The 23,662-nt window shown below is 43.1% G+C and overlaps 68 non-coding genes across 68 annotated transcripts; all 68 read right to left on the minus strand.

Moving 5' to 3' along the window:
* Positions 1–213: 213 nt before the first annotated feature.
* Positions 214–285, minus strand: Trnae-uuc. The gene has a single exon. It is a non-coding gene; the product is annotated as a tRNA-Glu (tRNA).
* Positions 286–535: 250 nt separating this feature from the next.
* Positions 536–609, minus strand: Trnan-guu. The gene has a single exon. It is a non-coding gene; the product is annotated as a tRNA-Asn (tRNA).
* Positions 610–905: 296 nt separating this feature from the next.
* Positions 906–977, minus strand: Trnae-uuc. Its single transcript has one exon. It is a non-coding gene; the product is annotated as a tRNA-Glu (tRNA).
* Positions 978–1,227: 250 nt separating this feature from the next.
* Trnan-guu lies at positions 1,228–1,301 on the minus strand. Its single transcript has one exon. It is a non-coding gene; the product is annotated as a tRNA-Asn (tRNA).
* A 296-nt stretch (positions 1,302–1,597) lies between these two features.
* Trnae-uuc lies at positions 1,598–1,669 on the minus strand. Its single transcript has one exon. It is a non-coding gene; the product is annotated as a tRNA-Glu (tRNA).
* Positions 1,670–1,919: 250 nt separating this feature from the next.
* On the minus strand, positions 1,920–1,993 carry Trnan-guu. Its single transcript has one exon. It is a non-coding gene; the product is annotated as a tRNA-Asn (tRNA).
* A 296-nt stretch (positions 1,994–2,289) lies between these two features.
* Positions 2,290–2,361, minus strand: Trnae-uuc. Its single transcript has one exon. It is a non-coding gene; the product is annotated as a tRNA-Glu (tRNA).
* Positions 2,362–2,611: 250 nt separating this feature from the next.
* On the minus strand, positions 2,612–2,685 carry Trnan-guu. Its single transcript has one exon. It is a non-coding gene; the product is annotated as a tRNA-Asn (tRNA).
* Positions 2,686–2,981: 296 nt separating this feature from the next.
* Positions 2,982–3,053, minus strand: Trnae-uuc. The gene has a single exon. It is a non-coding gene; the product is annotated as a tRNA-Glu (tRNA).
* A 250-nt stretch (positions 3,054–3,303) lies between these two features.
* Trnan-guu lies at positions 3,304–3,377 on the minus strand. The gene has a single exon. It is a non-coding gene; the product is annotated as a tRNA-Asn (tRNA).
* Positions 3,378–3,673: 296 nt separating this feature from the next.
* Trnae-uuc lies at positions 3,674–3,745 on the minus strand. Its single transcript has one exon. It is a non-coding gene; the product is annotated as a tRNA-Glu (tRNA).
* A 250-nt stretch (positions 3,746–3,995) lies between these two features.
* Positions 3,996–4,069, minus strand: Trnan-guu. The gene has a single exon. It is a non-coding gene; the product is annotated as a tRNA-Asn (tRNA).
* Positions 4,070–4,365: 296 nt separating this feature from the next.
* Positions 4,366–4,437, minus strand: Trnae-uuc. Its single transcript has one exon. It is a non-coding gene; the product is annotated as a tRNA-Glu (tRNA).
* Positions 4,438–4,687: 250 nt separating this feature from the next.
* Positions 4,688–4,761, minus strand: Trnan-guu. The gene has a single exon. It is a non-coding gene; the product is annotated as a tRNA-Asn (tRNA).
* A 296-nt stretch (positions 4,762–5,057) lies between these two features.
* Positions 5,058–5,129, minus strand: Trnae-uuc. The gene has a single exon. It is a non-coding gene; the product is annotated as a tRNA-Glu (tRNA).
* Positions 5,130–5,379: 250 nt separating this feature from the next.
* Positions 5,380–5,453, minus strand: Trnan-guu. The gene has a single exon. It is a non-coding gene; the product is annotated as a tRNA-Asn (tRNA).
* A 296-nt stretch (positions 5,454–5,749) lies between these two features.
* Positions 5,750–5,821, minus strand: Trnae-uuc. The gene has a single exon. It is a non-coding gene; the product is annotated as a tRNA-Glu (tRNA).
* Positions 5,822–6,071: 250 nt separating this feature from the next.
* Trnan-guu lies at positions 6,072–6,145 on the minus strand. The gene has a single exon. It is a non-coding gene; the product is annotated as a tRNA-Asn (tRNA).
* A 296-nt stretch (positions 6,146–6,441) lies between these two features.
* On the minus strand, positions 6,442–6,513 carry Trnae-uuc. The gene has a single exon. It is a non-coding gene; the product is annotated as a tRNA-Glu (tRNA).
* A 250-nt stretch (positions 6,514–6,763) lies between these two features.
* Positions 6,764–6,837, minus strand: Trnan-guu. Its single transcript has one exon. It is a non-coding gene; the product is annotated as a tRNA-Asn (tRNA).
* Positions 6,838–7,133: 296 nt separating this feature from the next.
* Positions 7,134–7,205, minus strand: Trnae-uuc. The gene has a single exon. It is a non-coding gene; the product is annotated as a tRNA-Glu (tRNA).
* A 250-nt stretch (positions 7,206–7,455) lies between these two features.
* On the minus strand, positions 7,456–7,529 carry Trnan-guu. The gene has a single exon. It is a non-coding gene; the product is annotated as a tRNA-Asn (tRNA).
* Positions 7,530–7,825: 296 nt separating this feature from the next.
* Trnae-uuc lies at positions 7,826–7,897 on the minus strand. The gene has a single exon. It is a non-coding gene; the product is annotated as a tRNA-Glu (tRNA).
* Positions 7,898–8,147: 250 nt separating this feature from the next.
* Positions 8,148–8,221, minus strand: Trnan-guu. The gene has a single exon. It is a non-coding gene; the product is annotated as a tRNA-Asn (tRNA).
* A 296-nt stretch (positions 8,222–8,517) lies between these two features.
* On the minus strand, positions 8,518–8,589 carry Trnae-uuc. The gene has a single exon. It is a non-coding gene; the product is annotated as a tRNA-Glu (tRNA).
* A 250-nt stretch (positions 8,590–8,839) lies between these two features.
* Positions 8,840–8,913, minus strand: Trnan-guu. Its single transcript has one exon. It is a non-coding gene; the product is annotated as a tRNA-Asn (tRNA).
* A 296-nt stretch (positions 8,914–9,209) lies between these two features.
* Trnae-uuc lies at positions 9,210–9,281 on the minus strand. The gene has a single exon. It is a non-coding gene; the product is annotated as a tRNA-Glu (tRNA).
* A 250-nt stretch (positions 9,282–9,531) lies between these two features.
* On the minus strand, positions 9,532–9,605 carry Trnan-guu. The gene has a single exon. It is a non-coding gene; the product is annotated as a tRNA-Asn (tRNA).
* Positions 9,606–9,901: 296 nt separating this feature from the next.
* On the minus strand, positions 9,902–9,973 carry Trnae-uuc. The gene has a single exon. It is a non-coding gene; the product is annotated as a tRNA-Glu (tRNA).
* A 250-nt stretch (positions 9,974–10,223) lies between these two features.
* Positions 10,224–10,297, minus strand: Trnan-guu. Its single transcript has one exon. It is a non-coding gene; the product is annotated as a tRNA-Asn (tRNA).
* Positions 10,298–10,593: 296 nt separating this feature from the next.
* Positions 10,594–10,665, minus strand: Trnae-uuc. The gene has a single exon. It is a non-coding gene; the product is annotated as a tRNA-Glu (tRNA).
* A 250-nt stretch (positions 10,666–10,915) lies between these two features.
* On the minus strand, positions 10,916–10,989 carry Trnan-guu. The gene has a single exon. It is a non-coding gene; the product is annotated as a tRNA-Asn (tRNA).
* Positions 10,990–11,285: 296 nt separating this feature from the next.
* Positions 11,286–11,357, minus strand: Trnae-uuc. The gene has a single exon. It is a non-coding gene; the product is annotated as a tRNA-Glu (tRNA).
* A 250-nt stretch (positions 11,358–11,607) lies between these two features.
* Positions 11,608–11,681, minus strand: Trnan-guu. Its single transcript has one exon. It is a non-coding gene; the product is annotated as a tRNA-Asn (tRNA).
* Positions 11,682–11,977: 296 nt separating this feature from the next.
* On the minus strand, positions 11,978–12,049 carry Trnae-uuc. Its single transcript has one exon. It is a non-coding gene; the product is annotated as a tRNA-Glu (tRNA).
* A 250-nt stretch (positions 12,050–12,299) lies between these two features.
* Trnan-guu lies at positions 12,300–12,373 on the minus strand. The gene has a single exon. It is a non-coding gene; the product is annotated as a tRNA-Asn (tRNA).
* A 296-nt stretch (positions 12,374–12,669) lies between these two features.
* Trnae-uuc lies at positions 12,670–12,741 on the minus strand. The gene has a single exon. It is a non-coding gene; the product is annotated as a tRNA-Glu (tRNA).
* A 250-nt stretch (positions 12,742–12,991) lies between these two features.
* Positions 12,992–13,065, minus strand: Trnan-guu. The gene has a single exon. It is a non-coding gene; the product is annotated as a tRNA-Asn (tRNA).
* Positions 13,066–13,361: 296 nt separating this feature from the next.
* On the minus strand, positions 13,362–13,433 carry Trnae-uuc. The gene has a single exon. It is a non-coding gene; the product is annotated as a tRNA-Glu (tRNA).
* A 250-nt stretch (positions 13,434–13,683) lies between these two features.
* Positions 13,684–13,757, minus strand: Trnan-guu. Its single transcript has one exon. It is a non-coding gene; the product is annotated as a tRNA-Asn (tRNA).
* Positions 13,758–14,053: 296 nt separating this feature from the next.
* Trnae-uuc lies at positions 14,054–14,125 on the minus strand. Its single transcript has one exon. It is a non-coding gene; the product is annotated as a tRNA-Glu (tRNA).
* Positions 14,126–14,375: 250 nt separating this feature from the next.
* Trnan-guu lies at positions 14,376–14,449 on the minus strand. The gene has a single exon. It is a non-coding gene; the product is annotated as a tRNA-Asn (tRNA).
* A 296-nt stretch (positions 14,450–14,745) lies between these two features.
* Trnae-uuc lies at positions 14,746–14,817 on the minus strand. The gene has a single exon. It is a non-coding gene; the product is annotated as a tRNA-Glu (tRNA).
* Positions 14,818–15,067: 250 nt separating this feature from the next.
* On the minus strand, positions 15,068–15,141 carry Trnan-guu. Its single transcript has one exon. It is a non-coding gene; the product is annotated as a tRNA-Asn (tRNA).
* Positions 15,142–15,437: 296 nt separating this feature from the next.
* Positions 15,438–15,509, minus strand: Trnae-uuc. The gene has a single exon. It is a non-coding gene; the product is annotated as a tRNA-Glu (tRNA).
* Positions 15,510–15,759: 250 nt separating this feature from the next.
* Positions 15,760–15,833, minus strand: Trnan-guu. Its single transcript has one exon. It is a non-coding gene; the product is annotated as a tRNA-Asn (tRNA).
* Positions 15,834–16,129: 296 nt separating this feature from the next.
* Trnae-uuc lies at positions 16,130–16,201 on the minus strand. Its single transcript has one exon. It is a non-coding gene; the product is annotated as a tRNA-Glu (tRNA).
* Positions 16,202–16,451: 250 nt separating this feature from the next.
* Positions 16,452–16,525, minus strand: Trnan-guu. The gene has a single exon. It is a non-coding gene; the product is annotated as a tRNA-Asn (tRNA).
* Positions 16,526–16,821: 296 nt separating this feature from the next.
* Trnae-uuc lies at positions 16,822–16,893 on the minus strand. Its single transcript has one exon. It is a non-coding gene; the product is annotated as a tRNA-Glu (tRNA).
* A 250-nt stretch (positions 16,894–17,143) lies between these two features.
* Positions 17,144–17,217, minus strand: Trnan-guu. Its single transcript has one exon. It is a non-coding gene; the product is annotated as a tRNA-Asn (tRNA).
* Positions 17,218–17,513: 296 nt separating this feature from the next.
* On the minus strand, positions 17,514–17,585 carry Trnae-uuc. The gene has a single exon. It is a non-coding gene; the product is annotated as a tRNA-Glu (tRNA).
* Positions 17,586–17,835: 250 nt separating this feature from the next.
* On the minus strand, positions 17,836–17,909 carry Trnan-guu. Its single transcript has one exon. It is a non-coding gene; the product is annotated as a tRNA-Asn (tRNA).
* A 296-nt stretch (positions 17,910–18,205) lies between these two features.
* Trnae-uuc lies at positions 18,206–18,277 on the minus strand. The gene has a single exon. It is a non-coding gene; the product is annotated as a tRNA-Glu (tRNA).
* Positions 18,278–18,527: 250 nt separating this feature from the next.
* Trnan-guu lies at positions 18,528–18,601 on the minus strand. Its single transcript has one exon. It is a non-coding gene; the product is annotated as a tRNA-Asn (tRNA).
* Positions 18,602–18,897: 296 nt separating this feature from the next.
* Positions 18,898–18,969, minus strand: Trnae-uuc. The gene has a single exon. It is a non-coding gene; the product is annotated as a tRNA-Glu (tRNA).
* Positions 18,970–19,219: 250 nt separating this feature from the next.
* On the minus strand, positions 19,220–19,293 carry Trnan-guu. Its single transcript has one exon. It is a non-coding gene; the product is annotated as a tRNA-Asn (tRNA).
* Positions 19,294–19,589: 296 nt separating this feature from the next.
* Trnae-uuc lies at positions 19,590–19,661 on the minus strand. The gene has a single exon. It is a non-coding gene; the product is annotated as a tRNA-Glu (tRNA).
* Positions 19,662–19,906: 245 nt separating this feature from the next.
* Positions 19,907–19,980, minus strand: Trnan-guu. The gene has a single exon. It is a non-coding gene; the product is annotated as a tRNA-Asn (tRNA).
* Positions 19,981–20,276: 296 nt separating this feature from the next.
* Positions 20,277–20,348, minus strand: Trnae-uuc. Its single transcript has one exon. It is a non-coding gene; the product is annotated as a tRNA-Glu (tRNA).
* A 250-nt stretch (positions 20,349–20,598) lies between these two features.
* Trnan-guu lies at positions 20,599–20,672 on the minus strand. Its single transcript has one exon. It is a non-coding gene; the product is annotated as a tRNA-Asn (tRNA).
* Positions 20,673–20,968: 296 nt separating this feature from the next.
* On the minus strand, positions 20,969–21,040 carry Trnae-uuc. The gene has a single exon. It is a non-coding gene; the product is annotated as a tRNA-Glu (tRNA).
* A 250-nt stretch (positions 21,041–21,290) lies between these two features.
* Trnan-guu lies at positions 21,291–21,364 on the minus strand. Its single transcript has one exon. It is a non-coding gene; the product is annotated as a tRNA-Asn (tRNA).
* A 296-nt stretch (positions 21,365–21,660) lies between these two features.
* On the minus strand, positions 21,661–21,732 carry Trnae-uuc. The gene has a single exon. It is a non-coding gene; the product is annotated as a tRNA-Glu (tRNA).
* A 250-nt stretch (positions 21,733–21,982) lies between these two features.
* Positions 21,983–22,056, minus strand: Trnan-guu. Its single transcript has one exon. It is a non-coding gene; the product is annotated as a tRNA-Asn (tRNA).
* A 296-nt stretch (positions 22,057–22,352) lies between these two features.
* Trnae-uuc lies at positions 22,353–22,424 on the minus strand. The gene has a single exon. It is a non-coding gene; the product is annotated as a tRNA-Glu (tRNA).
* Positions 22,425–22,674: 250 nt separating this feature from the next.
* On the minus strand, positions 22,675–22,748 carry Trnan-guu. The gene has a single exon. It is a non-coding gene; the product is annotated as a tRNA-Asn (tRNA).
* Positions 22,749–23,044: 296 nt separating this feature from the next.
* Positions 23,045–23,116, minus strand: Trnae-uuc. Its single transcript has one exon. It is a non-coding gene; the product is annotated as a tRNA-Glu (tRNA).
* A 250-nt stretch (positions 23,117–23,366) lies between these two features.
* On the minus strand, positions 23,367–23,440 carry Trnan-guu. Its single transcript has one exon. It is a non-coding gene; the product is annotated as a tRNA-Asn (tRNA).
* Between the last annotated feature and the right edge of the window lie 222 nt (positions 23,441–23,662).

Raw genomic sequence — 23,662 nt, forward strand, 5'->3', positions numbered from 1 at the left:
TGCGTTCCATCTCTGAATTTCCAGGCGGTGGATTGTGTTGCACAATAACACACTGGCTGACTTGATGCATTTACTGGAAGATGTGGACGTTAGGTCATCGATGCACTCACATGGATGACTAGAAATGCATGCTTTTTACTTATGATTGTGAAAATGAGAAAAGTATAATTATTCAAGTTGAGCTCATTTTCTTGTCAGATGGAAAAGAAATTGTTCCAATGCCGGGAATCGAACCCGGGCCGCCTGGGTGAAAGCCAGGAATCCTAACCACTAGACCACATTGGAAGCTGACAGATGAGGGAAATGTAAAACGAGTTACCACTAGACTTTATTCCTATTGTGCGTGTGAAAGTTGGTGTTGTAGATTAGGATGTTTAAGACATGACGAGCTGACATTAATAAATATCTTCTTTGTATCATGAGCTAGCTTGAAGTTGATATCAGCATATTGTAGCAGGTATTTGCGCTCACAGTGTTCATCTGTAAAACGTGAAAGGGAGAAATATCAGTCATTCAAGTTGACAAAACACAAGTGCGTCCCTGGGTGGGCTCGAACCACCAACCTTTCGGTTAACAGCCGAACGCGCTAACCAATTGCGCCACAGAGACCGAACTGATGTGTATGGAGTGACTTTGAGATGTGACTGGTGTCACGGAAGTGAAGTACTGTTGAAGAAGGGAAAGTCTCATGGTGCGTTCCATCTCTGAATTTCCAGGCGGTGGATTGTGTTGCACAATAACACACTGGCTGACTTGATGCATTTACTGGAAGATGTGGACGTTAGGTCATCGATGCACTCACATGGATGACTAGAAATGCATGCTTTTTACTTATGATTGTGAAAATGAGAAAAGTATAATTATTCAAGTTGAGCTCATTTTCTTGTCAGATGGAAAAGAAATTGTTCCAATGCCGGGAATCGAACCCGGGCCGCCTGGGTGAAAGCCAGGAATCCTAACCACTAGACCACATTGGAAGCTGACAGATGAGGGAAATGTAAAACGAGTTACCACTAGACTTTATTCCTATTGTGCGTGTGAAAGTTGGTGTTGTAGATTAGGATGTTTAAGACATGACGAGCTGACATTAATAAATATCTTCTTTGTATCATGAGCTAGCTTGAAGTTGATATCAGCATATTGTAGCAGGTATTTGCGCTCACAGTGTTCATCTGTAAAACGTGAAAGGGAGAAATATCAGTCATTCAAGTTGACAAAACACAAGTGCGTCCCTGGGTGGGCTCGAACCACCAACCTTTCGGTTAACAGCCGAACGCGCTAACCAATTGCGCCACAGAGACCGAACTGATGTGTATGGAGTGACTTTGAGATGTGACTGGTGTCACGGAAGTGAAGTACTGTTGAAGAAGGGAAAGTCTCATGGTGCGTTCCATCTCTGAATTTCCAGGCGGTGGATTGTGTTGCACAATAACACACTGGCTGACTTGATGCATTTACTGGAAGATGTGGACGTTAGGTCATCGATGCACTCACATGGATGACTAGAAATGCATGCTTTTTACTTATGATTGTGAAAATGAGAAAAGTATAATTATTCAAGTTGAGCTCATTTTCTTGTCAGATGGAAAAGAAATTGTTCCAATGCCGGGAATCGAACCCGGGCCGCCTGGGTGAAAGCCAGGAATCCTAACCACTAGACCACATTGGAAGCTGACAGATGAGGGAAATGTAAAACGAGTTACCACTAGACTTTATTCCTATTGTGCGTGTGAAAGTTGGTGTTGTAGATTAGGATGTTTAAGACATGACGAGCTGACATTAATAAATATCTTCTTTGTATCATGAGCTAGCTTGAAGTTGATATCAGCATATTGTAGCAGGTATTTGCGCTCACAGTGTTCATCTGTAAAACGTGAAAGGGAGAAATATCAGTCATTCAAGTTGACAAAACACAAGTGCGTCCCTGGGTGGGCTCGAACCACCAACCTTTCGGTTAACAGCCGAACGCGCTAACCAATTGCGCCACAGAGACCGAACTGAGGTGTATGGAGTGACTTTGAGATGTGACTGGTGTCACGGAAGTGAAGTACTGTTGAAGAAGGGAAAGTCTCATGGTGCGTTCCATCTCTGAATTTCCAGGCGGTGGATTGTGTTGCACAATAACACACTGGCTGACTTGATGCATTTACTGGAAGATGTGGACGTTAGGTCATCGATGCACTCACATGGATGACTAGAAATGCATGCTTTTTACTTATGATTGTGAAAATGAGAAAAGTATAATTATTCAAGTTGAGCTCATTTTCTTGTCAGATGGAAAAGAAATTGTTCCAATGCCGGGAATCGAACCCGGGCCGCCTGGGTGAAAGCCAGGAATCCTAACCACTAGACCACATTGGAAGCTGACAGATGAGGGAAATGTAAAACGAGTTACCACTAGACTTTATTCCTATTGTGCGTGTGAAAGTTGGTGTTGTAGATTAGGATGTTTAAGACATGACGAGCTGACATTAATAAATATCTTCTTTGTATCATGAGCTAGCTTGAAGTTGATATCAGCATATTGTAGCAGGTATTTGCGCTCACAGTGTTCATCTGTAAAACGTGAAAGGGAGAAATATCAGTCATTCAAGTTGACAAAACACAAGTGCGTCCCTGGGTGGGCTCGAACCACCAACCTTTCGGTTAACAGCCGAACGCGCTAACCAATTGCGCCACAGAGACCGAACTGATGTGTATGGAGTGACTTTGAGATGTGACTGGTGTCACGGAAGTGAAGTACTGTTGAAGAAGGGAAAGTCTCATGGTGCGTTCCATCTCTGAATTTCCAGGCGGTGGATTGTGTTGCACAATAACACACTGGCTGACTTGATGCATTTACTGGAAGATGTGGACGTTAGGTCATCGATGCACTCACATGGATGACTAGAAATGCATGCTTTTTACTTATGATTGTGAAAATGAGAAAAGTATAATTATTCAAGTTGAGCTCATTTTCTTGTCAGATGGAAAAGAAATTGTTCCAATGCCGGGAATCGAACCCGGGCCGCCTGGGTGAAAGCCAGGAATCCTAACCACTAGACCACATTGGAAGCTGACAGATGAGGGAAATGTAAAACGAGTTACCACTAGACTTTATTCCTATTGTGCGTGTGAAAGTTGGTGTTGTAGATTAGGATGTTTAAGACATGACGAGCTGACATTAATAAATATCTTCTTTGTATCATGAGCTAGCTTGAAGTTGATATCAGCATATTGTAGCAGGTATTTGCGCTCACAGTGTTCATCTGTAAAACGTGAAAGGGAGAAATATCAGTCATTCAAGTTGACAAAACACAAGTGCGTCCCTGGGTGGGCTCGAACCACCAACCTTTCGGTTAACAGCCGAACGCGCTAACCAATTGCGCCACAGAGACCGAACTGAGGTGTATGGAGTGACTTTGAGATGTGACTGGTGTCACGGAAGTGAAGTACTGTTGAAGAAGGGAAAGTCTCATGGTGCGTTCCATCTCTGAATTTCCAGGCGGTGGATTGTGTTGCACAATAACACACTGGCTGACTTGATGCATTTACTGGAAGATGTGGACGTTAGGTCATCGATGCACTCACATGGATGACTAGAAATGCATGCTTTTTACTTATGATTGTGAAAATGAGAAAAGTATAATTATTCAAGTTGAGCTCATTTTCTTGTCAGATGGAAAAGAAATTGTTCCAATGCCGGGAATCGAACCCGGGCCGCCTGGGTGAAAGCCAGGAATCCTAACCACTAGACCACATTGGAAGCTGACAGATGAGGGAAATGTAAAACGAGTTACCACTAGACTTTATTCCTATTGTGCGTGTGAAAGTTGGTGTTGTAGATTAGGATGTTTAAGACATGACGAGCTGACATTAATAAATATCTTCTTTGTATCATGAGCTAGCTTGAAGTTGATATCAGCATATTGTAGCAGGTATTTGCGCTCACAGTGTTCATCTGTAAAACGTGAAAGGGAGAAATATCAGTCATTCAAGTTGACAAAACACAAGTGCGTCCCTGGGTGGGCTCGAACCACCAACCTTTCGGTTAACAGCCGAACGCGCTAACCAATTGCGCCACAGAGACCGAACTGATGTGTATGGAGTGACTTTGAGATGTGACTGGTGTCACGGAAGTGAAGTACTGTTGAAGAAGGGAAAGTCTCATGGTGCGTTCCATCTCTGAATTTCCAGGCGGTGGATTGTGTTGCACAATAACACACTGGCTGACTTGATGCATTTACTGGAAGATGTGGACGTTAGGTCATCGATGCACTCACATGGATGACTAGAAATGCATGCTTTTTACTTATGATTGTGAAAATGAGAAAAGTATAATTATTCAAGTTGAGCTCATTTTCTTGTCAGATGGAAAAGAAATTGTTCCAATGCCGGGAATCGAACCCGGGCCGCCTGGGTGAAAGCCAGAAATCCTAACCACTAGACCACATTGGAAGCTGACAGATGAGGGAAATGTAAAACGAGTTACCACTAGACTTTATTCCTATTGTGCGTGTGAAAGTTGGTGTTGTAGATTAGGATGTTTAAGACATGACGAGCTGACATTAATAAATATCTTCTTTGTATCATGAGCTAGCTTGAAGTTGATATCAGCATATTGTAGCAGGTATTTGCGCTCACAGTGTTCATCTGTAAAACGTGAAAGGGAGAAATATCAGTCATTCAAGTTGACAAAACACAAGTGCGTCCCTGGGTGGGCTCGAACAACCAACCTTTCGGTTAACAGCCGAACGCGCTAACCAATTGCGCCACAGAGACCGAACTGATGTGTATGGAGTGACTTTGAGATGTGACTGGTGTCACGGAAGTGAAGTACTGTTGAAGAAGGGAAAGTCTCATGGTGCGTTCCATCTCTGAATTTCCAGGCGGTGGATTGTGTTGCACAATAACACACTGGCTGACTTGATGCATTTACTGGAAGATGTGGACGTTAGGTCATCGATGCACTCACATGGATGACTAGAAATGCATGCTTTTTACTTATGATTGTGAAAATGAGAAAAGTATAATTATTCAAGTTGAGCTCATTTTCTTGTCAGATGGAAAAGAAATTGTTCCAATGCCGGGAATCGAACCCGGGCCGCCTGGGTGAAAGCCAGGAATCCTAACCACTAGACCACATTGGAAGCTGACAGATGAGGGAAATGTAAAACGAGTTACCACTAGACTTTATTCCTATTGTGCGTGTGAAAGTTGGTGTTGTAGATTAGGATGTTTAAGACATGACGAGCTGACATTAATAAATATCTTCTTTGTATCATCAGCTAGCTTGAAGTTGATATCAGCATATTGTAGCAGGTATTTGCGCTCACAGTGTTCATCTGTAAAACGTGAAAGGGAGAAATATCAGTCATTCAAGTTGACAAAACACAAGTGCGTCCCTGGGTGGGCTCGAACCACCAACCTTTCGGTTAACAGCCGAACGCGCTAACCAATTGCGCCACAGAGACCGAACTGAGGTGTATGGAGTGACTTTGAGATGTGACTGGTGTCACGGAAGTGAAGTACTGTTGAAGAAGGGAAAGTCTCATGGTGCGTTCCATCTCTGAATTTCCAGGCGGTGGATTGTGTTGCACAATAACACACTGGCTGACTTGATGCATTTACTGGAAGATGTGGACGTTAGGTCATCGATGCACTCACATGGATGACTAGAAATGCATGCTTTTTACTTATGATTGTGAAAATGAGAAAAGTATAATTATTCAAGTTGAGCTCATTTTCTTGTCAGATGGAAAAGAAATTGTTCCAATGCCGGGAATCGAACCCGGGCCGCCTGGGTGAAAGCCAGGAATCCTAACCACTAGACCACATTGGAAGCTGACAGATGAGGGAAATGTAAAACGAGTTACCACTAGACTTTATTCCTATTGTGCGTGTGAAAGTTGGTGTTGTAGATTAGGATGTTTAAGACATGACGAGCTGACATTAATAAATATCTTCTTTGTATCATGAGCTAGCTTGAAGTTGATATCAGCATATTGTAGCAGGTATTTGCGCTCACAGTGTTCATCTGTAAAACGTGAAAGGGAGAAATATCAGTCATTCAAGTTGACAAAACACAAGTGCGTCCCTGGGTGGGCTCGAACCACCAACCTTTCGGTTAACAGCCGAACGCGCTAACCAATTGCGCCACAGAGACCGAACTGATGTGTATGGAGTGACTTTGAGATGTGACTGGTGTCACGGAAGTGAAGTACTGTTGAAGAAGGGAAAGTCTCATGGTGCGTTCCATCTCTGAATTTCCAGGCGGTGGATTGTGTTGCACAATAACACACTGGCTGACTTGATGCATTTACTGGAAGATGTGGACGTTAGGTCATCGATGCACTCACATGGATGACTAGAAATGCATGCTTTTTACTTATGATTGTGAAAATGAGAAAAGTATAATTATTCAAGTTGAGCTCATTTTCTTGTCAGATGGAAAAGAAATTGTTCCAATGCCGGGAATCGAACCCGGGCCGCCTGGGTGAAAGCCAGGAATCCTAACCACTAGACCACATTGGAAGCTGACAGATGAGGGAAATGTAAAACGAGTTACCACTAGACTTTATTCCTATTGTGCGTGTGAAAGTTGGTGTTGTAGATTAGGATGTTTAAGACATGACGAGCTGACATTAATAAATATCTTCTTTGTATCATGAGCTAGCTTGAAGTTGATATCAGCATATTGTAGCAGGTATTTGCGCTCACAGTGTTCATCTGTAAAACGTGAAAGGGAGAAATATCAGTCATTCAAGTTGACAAAACACAAGTGCGTCCCTGGGTGGGCTCGAACCACCAACCTTTCGGTTAACAGCCGAACGCGCTAACCAATTGCGCCACAGAGACCGAACGGATGTGTATGGAGTGACTTTGAGATGTGACTGGTGTCACGGAAGTGAAGTACTGTTGAAGAAGGGAAAGTCTCATGGTGCGTTCCATCTCTGAATTTCCAGGCGGTGGATTGTGTTGCACAATAACACACTGGCTGACTTGATGCATTTACTGGAAGATGTGGACGTTAGGTCATCGATGCACTCACATGGATGACTAGAAATGCATGCTTTTTACTTATGATTGTGAAAATGAGAAAAGTATAATTATTCAAGTTGAGCTCATTTTCTTGTCAGATGGAAAAGAAATTGTTCCAATGCCGGGAATCGAACCCGGGCCGCCTGGGTGAAAGCCAGGAATCCTAACCACTAGACCACATTGGAAGCTGACAGATGAGGGAAATGTAAAACGAGTTACCACTAGACTTTATTCCTATTGTGCGTGTGAAAGTTGGTGTTGTAGATTAGGATGTTTAAGACATGACGAGCTGACATTAATAAATATCTTCTTTGTATCATGAGCTAGCTTGAAGTTGATATCAGCATATTGTAGCAGGTATTTGCGCTCACAGTGTTCATCTGTAAAACGTGAAAGGGAGAAATATCAGTCATTCAAGTTGACAAAACACAAGTGCGTCCCTGGGTGGGCTCGAACCACCAACCTTTCGGTTAACAGCCGAACGCGCTAACCAATTGCGCCACAGAGACCGAACTGATGTGTATGGAGTGACTTTGAGATGTGACTGGTGTCACGGAAGTGAAGTACTGTTGAAGAAGGGAAAGTCTCATGGTGCGTTCCATCTCTGAATTTCCAGGCGGTGGATTGTGTTGCACAATAACACACTGGCTGACTTGATGCATTTACTGGAAGATGTGGACGTTAGGTCATCGATGCACTCACATGGATGACTAGAAATGCATGCTTTTTACTTATGATTGTGAAAATGAGAAAAGTATAATTATTCAAGTTGAGCTCATTTTCTTGTCAGATGGAAAAGAAATTGTTCCAATGCCGGGAATCGAACCCGGGCCGCCTGGGTGAAAGCCAGGAATCCTAACCACTAGACCACATTGGAAGCTGACAGATGAGGGAAATGTAAAACGAGTTACCACTAGACTTTATTCCTATTGTGCGTGTGAAAGTTGGTGTTGTAGATTAGGATGTTTAAGACATGACGAGCTGACATTAATAAATATCTTCTTTGTATCATGAGCTAGCTTGAAGTTGATATCAGCATATTGTAGCAGGTATTTGCGCTCACAGTGTTCATCTGTAAAACGTGAAAGGGAGAAATATCAGTCATTCAAGTTGACAAAACACAAGTGCGTCCCTGGGTGGGCTCGAACCACCAACCTTTCGGTTAACAGCCGAACGCGCTAACCAATTGCGCCACAGAGACCGAACTGAGGTGTATGGAGTGACTTTGAGATGTGACTGGTGTCACGGAAGTGAAGTACTGTTGAAGAAGGGAAAGTCTCATGGTGCGTTCCATCTCTGAATTTCCAGGCGGTGGATTGTGTTGCACAATAACACACTGGCTGACTTGATGCATTTACTGGAAGATGTGGACGTTAGGTCATCGATGCACTCACATGGATGACTAGAAATGCATGCTTTTTACTTATGATTGTGAAAATGAGAAAAGTATAATTATTCAAGTTGAGCTCATTTTCTTGTCAGATGGAAAAGAAATTGTTCCAATGCCGGGAATCGAACCCGGGCCGCCTGGGTGAAAGCCAGGAATCCTAACCACTAGACCACATTGGAAGCTGACAGATGAGGGAAATGTAAAACGAGTTACCACTAGACTTTATTCCTATTGTGCGTGTGAAAGTTGGTGTTGTAGATTAGGATGTTTAAGACATGACGAGCTGACATTAATAAATATCTTCTTTGTATCATGAGCTAGCTTGAAGTTGATATCAGCATATTGTAGCAGGTATTTGCGCTCACAGTGTTCATCTGTAAAACGTGAAAGGGAGAAATATCAGTCATTCAAGTTGACAAAACACAAGTGCGTCCCTGGGTGGGCTCGAACCACCAACCTTTCGGTTAACAGCCGAACGCGCTAACCAATTGCGCCACAGAGACCGAACTGATGTGTATGGAGTGACTTTGAGATGTGACTGGTGTCACGGAAGTGAAGTACTGTTGAAGAAGGGAAAGTCTCATGGTGCGTTCCATCTCTGAATTTCCAGGCGGTGGATTGTGTTGCACAATAACACACTGGCTGACTTAATGCATTTACTGGAAGATGTGGACGTTAGGTCATCGATGCACTCACATGGATGACTAGAAATGCATGCTTTTTACTTATGATTGTGAAAATGAGAAAAGTATAATTATTCAAGTTGAGCTCATTTTCTTGTCAGATGGAAAAGAAATTGTTCCAATGCCGGGAATCGAACCCGGGCCGCCTGGGTGAAAGCCAGGAATCCTAACCACTAGACCACATTGGAAGCTGACAGATGAGGGAAATGTAAAACGAGTTACCACTAGACTTTATTCCTATTGTGCGTGTGAAAGTTGGTGTTGTAGATTAGGATGTTTAAGACATGACGAGCTGACATTAATAAATATCTTCTTTGTATCATGAGCTAGCTTGAAGTTGATATCAGCATATTGTAGCAGGTATTTGCGCTCACAGTGTTCATCTGTAAAACGTGAAAGGGAGAAATATCAGTCATTCAAGTTGACAAAACACAAGTGCGTCCCTGGGTGGGCTCGAACCACCAACCTTTCGGTTAACAGCCGAACGCGCTAACCAATTGCGCCACAGAGACCGAACTGATGTGTATGGAGTGACTTTGAGATGTGACTGGTGTCACGGAAGTGAAGTACTGTTGAAGAAGGGAAAGTCTCATGGTGCGTTCCATCTCTGAATTTCCAGGCGGTGGATTGTGTTGCACAATAACACACTGGCTGACTTGATGCATTTACTGGAAGATGTGGACGTTAGGTCATCGATGCACTCACATGGATGACTAGAAATGCATGCTTTTTACTTATGATTGTGAAAATGAGAAAAGTATAATTATTCAAGTTGAGCTCATTTTCTTGTCAGATGGAAAAGAAATTGTTCCAATGCCGGGAATCGAACCCGGGCCGCCTGGGTGAAAGCCAGGAATCCTAACCACTAGACCACATTGGAAGCTGACAGATGAGGGAAATGTAAAACGAGTTACCACTAGACTTTATTCCTATTGTGCGTGTGAAAGTTGGTGTTGTAGATTAGGATGTTTAAGACATGACGAGCTGACATTAATAAATATCTTCTTTGTATCATGAGCTAGCTTGAAGTTGATATCAGCATATTGTAGCAGGTATTTGCGCTCACAGTGTTCATCTGTAAAACGTGAAAGGGAGAAATATCAGTCATTCAAGTTGACAAAACACAAGTGCGTCCCTGGGTGGGCTCGAACCACCAACCTTTCGGTTAACAGCCGAACGCGCTAACCAATTGCGCCACAGAGACCGAACGGATGTGTATGGAGTGACTTTGAGATGTGACTGGTGTCACGGAAGTGAAGTACTGTTGAAGAAGGGAAAGTCTCATGGTGCGTTCCATCTCTGAATTTCCAGGCGGTGGATTGTGTTGCACAATAACACACTGGCTGACTTGATGCATTTACTGGAAGATGTGGACGTTAGGTCATCGATGCACTCACATGGATGACTAGAAATGCATGCTTTTTACTTATGATTGTGAAAATGAGAAAAGTATAATTATTCAAGTTGAGCTCATTTTCTTGTCAGATGGAAAAGAAATTGTTCCAATGCCGGGAATCGAACCCGGGCCGCCTGGGTGAAAGCCAGGAATCCTAACCACTAGACCACATTGGAAGCTGACAGATGAGGGAAATGTAAAACGAGTTACCACTAGACTTTATTCCTATTGTGCGTGTGAAAGTTGGTGTTGTAGATTAGGATGTTTAAGACATGACGAGCTGACATTAATAAATATCTTCTTTGTATCATGAGCTAGCTTGAAGTTGATATCAGCATATTGTAGCAGGTATTTGCGCTCACAGTGTTCATCTGTAAAACGTGAAAGGGAGAAATATCAGTCATTCAAGTTGACAAAACACAAGTGCGTCCCTGGGTGGGCTCGAACCACCAACCTTTCGGTTAACAGCCGAACGCGCTAACCAATTGCGCCACAGAGACCGAACTGATGTGTATGGAGTGACTTTGAGATGTGACTGGTGTCACGGAAGTGAAGTACTGTTGAAGAAGGGAAAGTCTCATGGTGCGTTCCATCTCTGAATTTCCAGGCGGTGGATTGTGTTGCACAATAACACACTGGCTGACTTGATGCATTTACTGGAAGATGTGGACGTTAGGTCATCGATGCACTCACATGGATGACTAGAAATGCATGCTTTTTACTTATGATTGTGAAAATGAGAAAAGTATAATTATTCAAGTTGAGCTCATTTTCTTGTCAGATGGAAAAGAAATTGTTCCAATGCCGGGAATCGAACCCGGGCCGCCTGGGTGAAAGCCAGGAATCCTAACCACTAGACCACATTGGAAGCTGACAGATGAGGGAAATGTAAAACGAGTTACCACTAGACTTTATTCCTATTGTGCGTGTGAAAGTTGGTGTTGTAGATTAGGATGTTTAAGACATGACGAGCTGACATTAATAAATATCTTCTTTGTATCATGAGCTAGCTTGAAGTTGATATCAGCATATTGTAGCAGGTATTTGCGCTCACAGTGTTCATCTGTAAAACGTGAAAGGGAGAAATATCAGTCATTCAAGTTGACAAAACACAAGTGCGTCCCTGGGTGGGCTCGAACCACCAACCTTTCGGTTAACAGCCGAACGCGCTAACCAATTGCGCCACAGAGACCGAACTGATGTGTATGGAGTGACTTTGAGATGTGACTGGTGTCACGGAAGTGAAGTACTGTTGAAGAAGGGAAAGTCTCATGGTGCGTTCCATCTCTGAATTTCCAGGCGGTGGATTGTGTTGCACAATAACACACTGGCTGACTTGATGCATTTACTGGAAGATGTGGACGTTAGGTCATCGATGCACTCACATGGATGACTAGAAATGCATGCTTTTTACTTATGATTGTGAAAATGAGAAAAGTATAATTATTCAAGTTGAGCTCATTTTCTTGTCAGATGGAAAAGAAATTGTTCCAATGCCGGGAATCGAACCCGGGCCGCCTGGGTGAAAGCCAGGAATCCTAACCACTAGACCACATTGGAAGCTGACAGATGAGGGAAATGTAAAACGAGTTACCACTAGACTTTATTCCTATTGTGCGTGTGAAAGTTGGTGTTGTAGATTAGGATGTTTAAGACATGACGAGCTGACATTAATAAATATCTTCTTTGTATCATGAGCTAGCTTGAAGTTGATATCAGCATATTGTAGCAGGTATTTGCGCTCACAGTGTTCATCTGTAAAACGTGAAAGGGAGAAATATCAGTCATTCAAGTTGACAAAACACAAGTGCGTCCCTGGGTGGGCTCGAACCACCAACCTTTCGGTTAACAGCCGAACGCGCTAACCAATTGCGCCACAGAGACCGAACTGATGTGTATGGAGTGACTTTGAGATGTGACTGGTGTCACGGAAGTGAAGTACTGTTGAAGAAGGGAAAGTCTCATGGTGCGTTCCATCTCTGAATTTCCAGGCGGTGGATTGTGTTGCACAATAACACACTGGCTGACTTAATGCATTTACTGGAAGATGTGGACGTTAGGTCATCGATGCACTCACATGGATGACTAGAAATGCATGCTTTTTACTTATGATTGTGAAAATGAGAAAAGTATAATTATTCAAGTTGAGCTCATTTTCTTGTCAGATGGAAAAGAAATTGTTCCAATGCCGGGAATCGAACCCGGGCCGCCTGGGTGAAAGCCAGGAATCCTAACCACTAGACCACATTGGAAGCTGACAGATGAGGGAAATGTAAAACGAGTTACCACTAGACTTTATTCCTATTGTGCGTGTGAAAGTTGGTGTTGTAGATTAGGATGTTTAAGACATGACGAGCTGACATTAATAAATATCTTCTTTGTATCATGAGCTAGCTTGAAGTTGATATCAGCATATTGTAGCAGGTATTTGCGCTCACAGTGTTCATCTGTAAAACGTGAAAGGGAGAAATATCAGTCATTCAAGTTGACAAAACACAAGTGCGTCCCTGGGTGGGCTCGAACCACCAACCTTTCGGTTAACAGCCGAACGCGCTAACCAATTGCGCCACAGAGACCGAACTGATGTGTATGGAGTGACTTTGAGATGTGACTGGTGTCACGGAAGTGAAGTACTGTTGAAGAAGGGAAAGTCTCATGGTGCGTTCCATCTCTGAATTTCCAGGCGGTGGATTGTGTTGCACAATAACACACTGGCTGACTTGATGCATTTACTGGAAGATGTGGACGTTAGGTCATCGATGCACTCACATGGATGACTAGAAATGCATGCTTTTTACTTATGATTGTGAAAATGAGAAAAGTATAATTATTCAAGTTGAGCTCATTTTCTTGTCAGATGGAAAAGAAATTGTTCCAATGCCGGGAATCGAACCCGGGCCGCCTGGGTGAAAGCCAGGAATCCTAACCACTAGACCACATTGGAAGCTGACAGATGAGGGAAATGTAAAACGAGTTACCACTAGACTTTATTCCTATTGTGCGTGTGAAAGTTGGTGTTGTAGATTAGGATGTTTAAGACATGACGAGCTGACATTAATAAATATCTTCTTTGTATCATGAGCTAGCTTGAAGTTGATATCAGCATATTGTAGCAGGTATTTGCGCTCACAGTGTTCATCTGTAAAACGTGAAAGGGAGAAATATCAGTCATTCAAGTTGACAAAACACAAGTGCGTCCCTGGGTGGGCTCGAACCACCAACCTTTCGGTTAACAGCCGAACGCGCTAACCAATTGCGCCACAGAGACCGAACTGATGTGTATGGAGTGACTTTGAGATGTGACTGGTGTCACGGAAGTGAAGTACTGTTGAAGAAGGGAAAGTCTCATGGTGCGTTCCATCTCTGAATTTCCAGGCGGTGGATTGTGTTGCACAATAACACACTGGCTGACTTGATGCATTTACTGGAAGATGTGGACGTTAGGTCATCGATGCACTCACATGGATGACTAGAAATGCATGCTTTTTACTTATGATTGTGAAAATGAGAAAAGTATAATTATTCAAGTTGAGCTCATTTTCTTGTCAGATGGAAAAGAAATTGTTCCAATGCCGGGAATCGAACCCGGGCCGCCTGGGTGAAAGCCAGGAATCCTAACCACTAGACCACATTGGAAGCTGACAGATGAGGGAAATGTAAAACGAGTTACCACTAGACTTTATTCCTATTGTGCGTGTGAAAGTTGGTGTTGTAGATTAGGATGTTTAAGACATGACGAGCTGACATTAATAAATATCTTCTTTGTATCATGAGCTAGCTTGAAGTTGATATCAGCATATTGTAGCAGGTATTTGCGCTCACAGTGTTCATCTGTAAAACGTGAAAGGGAGAAATATCAGTCATTCAAGTTGACAAAACACAAGTGCGTCCCTGGGTGGGCTCGAACCACCAACCTTTCGGTTAACAGCCGAACGCGCTAACCAATTGCGCCACAGAGACCGAACGGATGTGTATGGAGTGACTTTGAGATGTGACTGGTGTCACGGAAGTGAAGTACTGTTGAAGAAGGGAAAGTCTCATGGTGCGTTCCATCTCTGAATTTCCAGGCGGTGGATTGTGTTGCACAATAACACACTGGCTGACTTGATGCATTTACTGGAAGATGTGGACGTTAGGTCATCGATGCACTCACATGGATGACTAGAAATGCATGCTTTTTACTTATGATTGTGAAAATGAGAAAAGTATAATTATTCAAGTTGAGCTCATTTTCTTGTCAGATGGAAAAGAAATTGTTCCAATGCCGGGAATCGAACCCGGGCCGCCTGGGTGAAAGCCAGGAATCCTAACCACTAGACCACATTGGAAGCTGACAGATGAGGGAAATGTAAAACGAGTTACCACTAGACTTTATTCCTATTGTGCGTGTGAAAGTTGGTGTTGTAGATTAGGATGTTTAAGACATGACGAGCTGACATTAATAAATATCTTCTTTGTATCATGAGCTAGCTTGAAGTTGATATCAGCATATTGTAGCAGGTATTTGCGCTCACAGTGTTCATCTGTAAAACGTGAAAGGGAGAAATATCAGTCATTCAAGTTGACAAAACACAAGTGCGTCCCTGGGTGGGCTCGAACCACCAACCTTTCGGTTAACAGCCGAACGCGCTAACCAATTGCGCCACAGAGACCGAACTGATGTGTATGGAGTGACTTTGAGATGTGACTGGTGTCACGGAAGTGAAGTACTGTTGAAGAAGGGAAAGTCTCATGGTGCGTTCCATCTCTGAATTTCCAGGCGGTGGATTGTGTTGCACAATAACACACTGGCTGACTTGATGCATTTACTGGAAGATGTGGACGTTAGGTCATCGATGCACTCACATGGATGACTAGAAATGCATGCTTTTTACTTATGATTGTGAAAATGAGAAAAGTATAATTATTCAAGTTGAGCTCATTTTCTTGTCAGATGGAAAAGAAATTGTTCCAATGCCGGGAATCGAACCCGGGCCGCCTGGGTGAAAGCCAGGAATCCTAACCACTAGACCACATTGGAAGCTGACAGATGAGGGAAATGTAAAACGAGTTACCACTAGACTTTATTCCTATTGTGCGTGTGAAAGTTGGTGTTGTAGATTAGGATGTTTAAGACATGACGAGCTGACATTAATAAATATCTTCTTTGTATCATGAGCTAGCTTGAAGTTGATATCAGCATATTGTAGCAGGTATTTGCGCTCACAGTGTTCATCTGTAAAACGTGAAAGGGAGAAATATCAGTCATTCAAGTTGACAAAACACAAGTGCGTCCCTGGGTGGGCTCGAACCACCAACCTTTCGGTTAACAGCCGAACGCGCTAACCAATTGCGCAACAGAGACCGAACTGATGTGTATGGAGTGACTTTGAGATGTGACTGGTGTCACGGAAGTGAAGTACTGTTGAAGAAGGGAAAGTCTCATGGTGCGTTCCATCTCTGAATTTCCAGGCGGTGGATTGTGTTGCACAATAACACACTGGCTGACTTGATGCATTTACTGGAAGATGTGGACGTTAGGTCATCGATGCACTCACATGGATGACTAGAAATGCATGCTTTTTACTTATGATTGTGAAAATGAGAAAAGTATAATTATTCAAGTTGAGCTCATTTTCTTGTCAGATGGAAAAGAAATTGTTCCAATGCCGGGAATCGAACCCGGGCCGCCTGGGTGAAAGCCAGGAATCCTAACCACTAGACCACATTGGAAGCTGACAGATGAGGGAAATGTAAAACGAGTTACCACTAGACTTTATTCCTATTGTGCGTGTGAAAGTTGGTGTTGTAGATTAGGATGTTTAAGACATGACGAGCTGACATTAATAAATATCTTCTTTGTATCATGAGCTAGCTTGAAGTTGATATCAGCATATTGTAGCAGGTATTTGCGCTCACAGTGTTCATCTGTAAAACGTGAAAGGGAGAAATATCAGTCATTCAAGTTGACAAAACACAAGTGCGTCCCTGGGTGGGCTCGAACCACCAACCTTTCGGTTAACAGCCGAACGCGCTAACCAATTGCGCCACAGAGACCGGTCTGATGTGTATGGAGTGACTTTGAGATGTGACTGGTGTCACGGAAGTGAAGTACTGTTGAAGAAGGGAAAGTCTCATGGTGCGTTCCATCTCTGAATTTCCAGGCGGTGGATTGTGTTGCACAATAACACACTGGCTGACTTGATGCATTTACTGGAAGATGTGGACGTTAGGTCATCGATGCACTCACATGGATGACTAGAAATGCATGCTTTTTACTTATGATTGTGAAAATGAGAAAAGTATAATTATTCAAGTTGAGCTCATTTTCTTGTCAGATGGAAAAGAAATTGTTCCAATGCCGGGAATCGAACCCGGGCCGCCTGGGTGAAAGCCAGGAATCCTAACCACTAGACCACATTGGAAGCTGACAGATGAGGGAAATGTAAAACGAGTTACCACTAGACTTTATTCCTATTGTGCGTGTGAAAGTTGGTGTTGTAGATTAGGATGTTTAAGACATGACGAGCTGACATTAATAAATATCTTCTTTGTATCATGAGCTAGCTTGAAGTTGATATCAGCATATTGTAGCAGGTATTTGCGCTCACAGTGTTCATCTGTAAAACGTGAAAGGGAGAAATATCAGTCATTCAAGTTGACGAAACACAAGTGCGTCCCTGGGTGGGCTCGAACCACCAACCTTTCGGTTAACAGCCGAACGCGCTAACCAATTGCGCCACAGAGACCGAACTGATGTGTATGGAGTGACTTTGAGATGTGACTGGTGTCACGGAAGTGAAGTACTGTTGAAGAAGGGAAAGTCTCATGGTGCGTTCCATCTCTGAATTTCCAGGCGGTGGATTGTGTTGCACAATAACACACTGGCTGACTTGATGCATTTACTGGAAGATGTGGACGTTAGGTCATCGATGCACTCACATGGATGACTAGAAATGCATGCTTTTTACTTATGATTGTGAAAATGAGAAAAGTATAATTATTCAAGTTGAGCTCATTTTCTTGTCAGATGGAAAAGAAATTGTTCCAATGCCGGGAATCGAACCCGGGCCGCCTGGGTGAAAGCCAGGAATCCTAACCACTAGACCACATTGGAAGCTGACAGATGAGGGAAATGTAAAACGAGTTACCACTAGACTTTATTCCTATTGTGCGTGTGAAAGTTGGTGTTGTAGATTAGGATGTTTAAGACATGACGAGCTGACATTAATAAATATCTTCTTTGTATCATGAGCTAGCTTGAAGTTGATATCAGCATATTGTAGCAGGTATTTGCGCTCACAGTGTTCATCTGTAAAACGTGAAAGGGAGAAATATCAGTCATTCAAGTTGACAAAACACAAGTGCGTCCCTGGGTGGGCTCGAACCACCAACCTTTCGGTTAACAGCCGAACGCGCTAACCAATTGCGCCACAGAGACCGAACTGATGTGTATGGAGTGACTTTGAGATGTGACTGGTGTCACGGAAGTGAAGTACTGTTGAAGAAGGGAAAGTCTCATGGTGCGTTCCATCTCTGAATTTCCAGGCGGTGGATTGTGTTGCACAATAACACACTGGCTGACTTGATGCATTTACTGGAAGATGTGGACGTTAGGTCATCGATGCACTCACATGGATGACTAGAAATGCATGCTTTTTACTTATGATTGTGAAAATGAGAAAAGTATAATTATTCAAGTTGAGCTCATTTTCTTGTCAGATGGAAAAGAAATTGTTCCAATGCCGGGAATCGAACCCGGGCCGCCTGGGTGAAAGCCAGGAATCCTAACCACTAGACCACATTGGAAGCTGACAGATGAGGGAAATGTAAAACGAGTTACCACTAGACTTTATTCCTATTGTGCGTGTGAAAGTTGGTGTTGTAGATTAGGATGTTTAAGACATGACGAGCTGACATTAATAAATATCTTCTTTGTATCATGAGCTAGCTTGAAGTTGATATCAGCATATTGTAGCAGGTATTTGCGCTCACAGTGTTCATCTGTAAAACGTGAAAGGGAGAAATATCAGTCATTCAAGTTGACAAAACACAAGTGCGTCCCTGGGTGGGCTCGAACCACCAACCTTTCGGTTAACAGCCGAACGCGCTAACCAATTGCGCCACAGAGACCGAACTGATGTGTATGGAGTGACTTTGAGATGTGACTGGTGTCACGGAAGTGAAGTACTGTTGAAGAAGGGAAAGTCTCATGGTGCGTTCCATCTCTGAATTTCCAGGCGGTGGATTGTGTTGCACAATAACACACTGGCTGACTTGATGCATTTACTGGAAGATGTGGACGTTAGGTCATCGATGCACTCACATGGATGACTAGAAATGCATGCTTTTTACTTATGATTGTGAAAATGAGAAAAGTATAATTATTCAAGTTGAGCTCATTTTCTTGTCAGATGGAAAAGAAATTGTTCCAATGCCGGGAATCGAACCCGGGCCGCCTGGGTGAAAGCCAGGAATCCTAACCACTAGACCACATTGGAAGCTGACAGATGAGGGAAATGTAAAACGAGTTACCACTAGACTTTATTCCTATTGTGCGTGTGAAAGTTGGTGTTGTAGATTAGGATGTTTAAGACATGACGAGCTGACATTAATAAATATCTTCTTTGTATCATGAGCTAGCTTGAAGTTGATATCAGCATATTGTAGCAGGTATTTGCGCTCACAGTGTTCATCTGTAAAACGTGAAAGGGAGAAATATCAGTCATTCAAGTTGACAAAACACAAGTGCGTCCCTGGGTGGGCTCGAACCACCAACCTTTCGGTTAACAGCCGAACGCGCTAACCAATTGCGCCACAGAGACCGGTCTGATGTGTATGGAGTGACTTTGAGATGTGACTGGTGTCACGGAAGTGAAGTACTGTTGAAGAAGGGAAAGTCTCATGGTGCGTTCCATCTCTGAATTTCCAGGCGGTGGATTGTGTTGCACAATAACACACTGGCTGACTTGATGCATTTACTGGAAGATGTGGACGTTAGGTCATCGATGCACTCACATGGATGACTAGAAATGCATGCTTTTTACTTATGATTGTGAAAATGAGAAAAGTATAATTATTCAAGTTGAGCTCATTTTCTTGTCAGATGGAAAAGAAATTGTTCCAATGCCGGGAATCGAACCCGGGCCGCCTGGGTGAAAGCCAGGATTCCTAACCACTAGACCACATTGGAAGCTGAGAGGGAAATGTAAAACGAGTTACCACTAGACTTTATTCCTATTGTGCGTGTGAAAGTTGGTGTTGTAGATTAGGATGTTTAAGACATGACGAGCTGACATTAATAAATATCTTCTTTGTATCATAAGCTAGCTTGAAGTTGATATCAGCATATTGTAGCAGGTATTTGCGCTCACAGTGTTCATCTGTAAAACGTGAAAGGGAGAAATATCAGTCATTCAAGTTGACAAAACACAAGTGCGTCCCTGGGTGGGCTCGAACCACCAACCTTTCGGTTAACAGCCGAACGCGCTAACCAATTGCGCCACAGAGACCGAACTGATGTGTATGGAGTGACTTTGAGATGTGACTGGTGTCACGGAAGTGAAGTACTGTTGAAGAAGGGAAAGTCTCATGGTGCGTTCCATCTCTGAATTTCCAGGCGGTGGATTGTGTTGCACAATAACACACTGGCTGACTTGATGCATTTACTGGAAGATGTGGACGTTAGGTCATCGATGCACTCACATGGATGACTAGAAATGCATGCTTTTTACTTATGATTGTGAAAATGAGAAAAGTATAATTATTCAAGTTGAGCTCATTTTCTTGTCAGATGGAAAAGAAATTGTTCCAATGCCGGGAATCGAACCCGGGCCGCCTGGGTGAAAGCCAGGAATCCTAACCACTAGACCACATTGGAAGCTGACAGATGAGGGAAATGTAAAACGAGTTACCACTAGACTTTATTCCTATTGTGCGTGTGAAAGTTGGTGTTGTAGATTAGGATGTTTAAGACATGACGAGCTGACATTAATAAATATCTTCTTTGTATCATGAGCTAGCTTGAAGTTGATATCAGCATATTGTAGCAGGTATTTGCGCTCACAGTGTTCATCTGTTAAACGTGAAAGGGAGAAATATCAGTCATTCAAGTTGACAAAACACAAGTGCGTCCCTGGGTGGGCTCGAACCACCAACCTTTCGGTTAACAGCCGAACGCGCTAACCAATTGCGCCACAGAGACCGAACTGATGTGTATGGAGTGACTTTGAGATGTGACTGGTGTCACGGAAGTGAAGTACTGTTGAAGAAGGGAAAGTCTCATGGTGCGTTCCATCTCTGAATTTCCAGGCGGTGGATTGTGTTGCACAATAACACACTGGCTGACTTGATGCATTTACTGGAAGATGTGGACGTTAGGTCATCGATGCACTCACATGGATGACTAGAAATGCATGCTTTTTACTTATGATTGTGAAAATGAGAAAAGTATAATTATTCAAGTTGAGCTCATTTTCTTGTCAGATGGAAAAGAAATTGTTCCAATGCCGGGAATCGAACCCGGGCCGCCTGGGTGAAAGCCAGGAATCCTAACCACTAGACCACATTGGAAGCTGACAGATGAGGGAAATGTAAAACGAGTTACCACTAGACTTTATTCCTATTGTGCGTGTGAAAGTTGGTGTTGTAGATTAGGATGTTTAAGACATGACGAGCTGACATTAATAAATATCTTCTTTGTATCATGAGCTAGCTTGAAGTTGATATCAGCATATTGTAGCAGGTATTTGCGCTCACAGTGTTCATCTGTAAAACGTGAAAGGGAGAAATATCAGTCATTCAAGTTGACAAAACACAAGTGCGTCCCTGGGTGGGCTCGAACCACCAACCTTTCGGTTAACAGCCGAACGCGCTAACCAATTGCGCCACAGAGACCGAACTGATGTGTATGGAGTGACTTTGAGATGTGACTGGTGTCACGGAAGTGAAGTACTGTTGAAGAAGGGAAAGTCTCATGGTGCGTTCCATCTCTGAATTTCCAGGCGGTGGATTGTGTTGCACAATAACACACTGGCTGACTTGATGCATTTACTGGAAGATGTGGACGTTAGGTCATCGATGCACTCACATGGATGACTAGAAATGCATGCTTTTTACTTATGATTGTGAAAATGAGAAAAGTATAATTATTCATGTTGAGCTCATTTTCTTGTCAGATGGAAAAGAAATTGTTCCAATGCCGGGAATCGAACCCGGGCCGCCTGGGTGAAAGCCAGGAATCCTAACCACTAGACCACATTGGAAGCTGACAGATGAGGGAAATGTAAAACGAGTTACCACTAGACTTTATTCCTATTGTGCGTGTGAAAGTTGGTGTTGTAGATTAGGATGTTTAAGACATGACGAGCTGACATTAATAAATATCTTCTTTGTATCATGAGCTAGCTTGAAGTTGATATCAGCATATTGTAGCAGGTATTTGCGCTCACAGTGTTCATCTGTAAAACGTGAAAGGGAGAAATATCAGTCATTCAAGTTGACAAAACACAAGTGCGTCCCTGGGTGGGCTCGAACCACCAACCTTTCGGTTAACAGCCGAACGCGCTAACCAATTGCGCCACAGAGACCGAACTGATGTGTATGGAGTGACTTTGAGATGTGACTGGTGTCACGGAAGTGAAGTACTGTTGAAGAAGGGAAAGTCTCATGGTGCGTTCCATCTCTGAATTTCCAGGCGGTGGATTGTGTTGCACAATAACACACTGGCTGACTTGATGCATTTACTGGAAGATGTGGACGTTAGGTCATCGATGCACTCACATGGATGACTAGAAATGCATGCTTTTTACTTATGATTGTGAAAATGAGAAAAGTATAATTATTCAAGTTGAGCTCATTTTCTTGTCAGATGGAAAAGAAATTGTTCCAATGCCGGGAATCGAACCCGGGCCGCCTGGGTGAAAGCCAGGAATCCTAACCACTAGACCACATTGGAAGCTGACAGATGAGGGAAATGTAAAACGAGTTACCACTAGACTTTATTCCTATTGTGCGTGTGAAAGTTGGTGTTGTAGATTAGGATGTTTAAGACATGACGAGCTGACATTAATAAATATCTTCTTTGTATCATGAGCTAGCTTGAAGTTGATATCAGCATATTGTAGCAGGTATTTGCGCTCACAGTGTTCATCTGTAAAACGTGAAAGGGAGAAATATCAGTCATTCAAGTTGACAAAACACAAGTGCGTCCCTGGGTGGGCTCGAACCACCAACCTTTCGGTTAACAGCCGAACGCGCTAACCAATTGCGCCACAGAGACCGAACTGATGTGTATGGAGTGACTTTGAGATGTGACTGGTGTCACGGAAGTGAAGTACTGTTGAAGAAGGGAAAGTCTCATGGTGCGTTCCATCTCTGAATTTCCAGGCGGTGGATTGTGTTGCACAATAACACACTGGCTGACTTGATGCATTTACTGGAAGATGTGGACGTTAGGTCATCGATGCACTCACATGGATGACTAGAAATGCATGCTTTTTACTTATGATTGTGAAAATGAGAAAAGTATAATTATTCAAGTTGAGCTCATTTTCTTGTCAGATGGAAAAGAAATTGTTCCAATGCCGGGAATCGAACCCGGGCCGCCTGGGTGAAAGCCAGGAATCCTAACCACTAGACCACATTGGAAGCTGACAGATGAGGGAAATGTAAAACGAGTTACCACTAGACTTTATTCCTATTGTGCGTGTGAAAGTTGGTGTTGTAGATTAGGATGTTTAAGACATGACGAGCTGACATTAATAAATATCTTCTTTGTATCATGAGCTAGCTTGAAGTTGATATCAGCATATTGTAGCAGGTATTTGCGCTCACAGTGTTCATCTGTAAAACGTGAAAGGGAGAAATATCAGTCATTCAAGTTGACAAAACACAAGTGCGTCCCTGGGTGGGCTCGAACAACCAACCTTTCGGTTAACAGCCGAACGCGCTAACCAATTGCGCCACAGAGACCGAACTGATGTGTATGGAGTGACTTTGAGATGTGACTGGTGTCACGGAAGTGAAGTACTGTTGAAGAAGGGAAAGTCTCATGGTGCGTTCCATCTCTGAATTTCCAGGCGGTGGATTGTGTTGCACAATAACACACTGGCTGACTTGATGCATTTACTGAAAGATGTGGACGTTAGGTCATCGATGCACTTACATGGATGACTAGAAATGCATGCTTTTTAC

The sequence above is a fragment of the Haliotis rufescens genome, unplaced genomic scaffold (assembly GCF_023055435.1).
Source record: "Haliotis rufescens isolate VD_foot unplaced genomic scaffold, xgHalRufe1.0.p SCAF_1, whole genome shotgun sequence".
Taxonomy (NCBI): Eukaryota; Metazoa; Mollusca; class Gastropoda; order Lepetellida; family Haliotidae; genus Haliotis; species Haliotis rufescens.